Source organism: Bidens hawaiensis, unplaced genomic scaffold (assembly GCF_021521415.1).
Source record: "Bidens hawaiensis isolate Kalapana, Puna unplaced genomic scaffold, B.hawaiensis_p1.1 tig00057930_1, whole genome shotgun sequence".
NCBI classification, from domain to species: domain Eukaryota; kingdom Viridiplantae; phylum Streptophyta; class Magnoliopsida; order Asterales; family Asteraceae; genus Bidens; species Bidens hawaiensis.
In genome coordinates, this window is record NW_027500458.1 from 58354 (window position 1) to 61377 (window position 3024).

Sequence of the window (3024 nt, forward strand, 5' to 3'; positions counted from 1 at the left end):
ATTAATATCCCAACAAGATACATAATTCCTTTGATGAAAATGCCTTTGCCAATTATATCACTTTTATATATGACATCGTAAGTTTGCAAAATCCATCCCCTTCAACGATTTCATGAAAAGCAATTGTCTGTCCAACAAATGAATTAGTACATGAGATCAACACCATTGTTCATAACATGTGTCCAGGAACAAGGATGTCATATCTAAGTACTGACTCTATCATTACTAGCGCAGGCACTAACGTTGATTCAGATGCACTTTATCCATCCGAGTACCTTAACATGCTAAAATCTAAAGGTCTCCCGCCACACCGACTTGAACTTAAAAGAAACGCTCCTCTCATTCTACTAGGGAACCTTAATCCAAACTATGTACTATGTAATGACACACGCCTTATAGTTACACAATGACTACCTAGAATAATAGAAGTAAAGATAATGACCGGTAACCATATTGGTCATCGTGTATACATCCCAAGAATATCCTTGACAAATAAAGACAAAGAACTTCCATTTTATTTCAAAAGGATACAGTTTCCAGTAAAATTATGCTATGCAGTGACCAATAACAAAAGCCAGGGTCAATCACTCGACAAAATTGGTGTCGATCTTCCCAAACCTGTTTTCAGCCACGATCAGTTGTACGTAGCATTATCAAGAGCAGCAGCCCCGGAATCCCTAAAAATAGTCATTATACCGCAGGAAAACTATAACCCGTGTACAACAAAGAATATAGTATACTCTGACTTCATTAACGAGATAAATACTATATACATCATAACATAGATACAGTAATCATATATTTATCTATACCAATAAAAGCTAACTGCTTACTAGCATATGTGTGCTTACTAGCATATGTGTAGAGAATAATGAATATATTTTTCTCTAAAATTTACATTATAATAAAAACATATGGAGATACACAAAATTCTAGACATGGACACTAACAGGCCTGCACCACCTCTCGAAATCAGAGTCATCAAGACATGGATCCCACATGCAAGACAGAAATAACTATGCTACCTATTTATGGATGTTCACATACGTGTAAGATGTATATTTACCAATAACTACATTTTTAATATTGACTAACATTTGTTTTTAACATAACAGGGTGATGCCATTGAAGTTGTTGCAGATTTCAAATATGAGTCATACTTTGATAAGAAACTTCGTGTGGGCTCATGCTACCAGGTTATAGATGCCCGACTAAACCAGCAAGAACCCACCAACCAGCCGTCTTACACAAAGCTTCACTTAGAATTGGAAAGAGCACTGTGTTTACACCCATCCATAACAACAACATACCACTACATCACTTCGAGTTCGCATCATACGATATGTTGGAAAATAGAACAGAAGATCCTAAACAACTCACAGGTACTAACCACAAATTTACAACACTAATGCAAACAAGAAAAATAATCATTTACTATTACTTCACATGCATAAACAAACAGACTTTATTGGCCTTGTTGAAGCCGTCACCCTGGTACACGATAAAGGTGGAAGCACCATGAGAAATATTACCTTACAAGATGATAAGTAAACAATTAGCTATTACACATAATAAAAAAAAAGCATCTACTAACCCAATTACATAGAAGAAATGTAATCAAGGTCACGTTCTGGAGTGGTTAGTTATCACAAGTTGAAGGAGATATACCAATTGGCGAGCTGTTGGTAATGACTGCAACATCTGTCGCCAAATTTAAAGGTAATTAACACATAACTTGTTACTAAATTTTTTTTTAAGTTAATACATTTAGGGATGGCAATGGGTCGGGTTTGAGTCGGGTTCAGGTATTCCCAAACCCATACCCGGTTATGAAGGTCCATCCCAAACCCGTCCCAAACCCGTCGGGTTTTAATCGGGTAATTACCCGTCGGGTTTCGGGTTTTCCCATCGGGTTTTGGGTTTCTTATCGGGTTTTGATAAAATACCCGTGGAGTATACCCGCTCAAAACTCGCTCTGTTTCTACCGGGTTTTGACAAAATATAACTACTTGTTTACAAAGATGGTCACCATAAACATAAAATGTCTTAAATAATTGACATAAACAAGTTTCGACAAATAAATATATATGGAATATAGTATCTACAATATAATAAGTTATATCGGGTACATCGGGTATATAGTCGGGTAATTGGGTTTATGTTATCGGGTAATCGGGTATATTAGAAATCTCAAACCCGTCCCAAACCCGCGAAAATTTTCAAAACTAAACCCAAACCCGTCCCAAACCCTAATGGGTCGGGTATTACCCTTCCCATTTATGTCGGGTTTCGGGTTTGCCTATCGAGTTCTGGTTTCATTGCCATCCCTAAATACATTCTCTACATTTACAACACTATACTATGTGCTTTATTTGAATTTATACTTTTTGATTGATTCTATATATTGCTTTATAGATATTATTTTAAAATGTCATAGTCTATCTACCACACAGGTAGGAACACGGAGACCATATAGCCGAGAAGCTGCAATGCTACAACTACAATCATAAACCCTTCAGTCCCAGAACTTGAAGCATACAAGAACAGGTACGTATAAAAAAATAAATTTTACACTATTTTTTACCAACAAAAAAGCGTATATGATTGAAGAGGTAGGTCCCCGCAAAGCCCAGTTGGACCCGCAAGACTCACCTTGAAGAGGTACGTCTGCGCAAAGACCAACTGGATCCGCAGGACCCACCATGCTCAGAGAGATGAAGACCTTACACGCAGTAAGCCAGCTGTTCCCGTAGGAAAGCCTCCCTTGGTACAGTACCCTGCCTGTCCCCGCAACTGTGGGTACAAGCCAAGAAGGAAGGCTACCCGCACTAACAGTAAGGCTACACGCATAAGGCACTAACTCTTATACTTCAGCAATGTCACCTGAAGAAGGAATGAGCAGGGCGGGAATATTTCCACCCAAAAGAGCCAGTCCGTACGCTTCCAGAAGATCTTTTGTACTATACCTACCAAGGTATGGACAAATAGACAAGATCTGACAAAAGCAGCCCATGAACCAATCAC

The 3024-nt window shown here is 38.2% G+C and overlaps 1 long non-coding RNA gene across 1 annotated transcript; it reads left to right on the forward strand.

Annotated features, from left to right (window-relative positions):
• Positions 1–909: 909 nt before the first annotated feature.
• Positions 910–1721, forward strand: LOC143602116 (uncharacterized). The gene is made up of 3 exons (XR_013147774.1): positions 910–1382; positions 1463–1547; positions 1607–1721. It is a non-coding gene; the product is annotated as an uncharacterized LOC143602116 (long non-coding RNA).
• The last annotated feature ends 1303 nt before the right edge of the window (positions 1722–3024 follow it).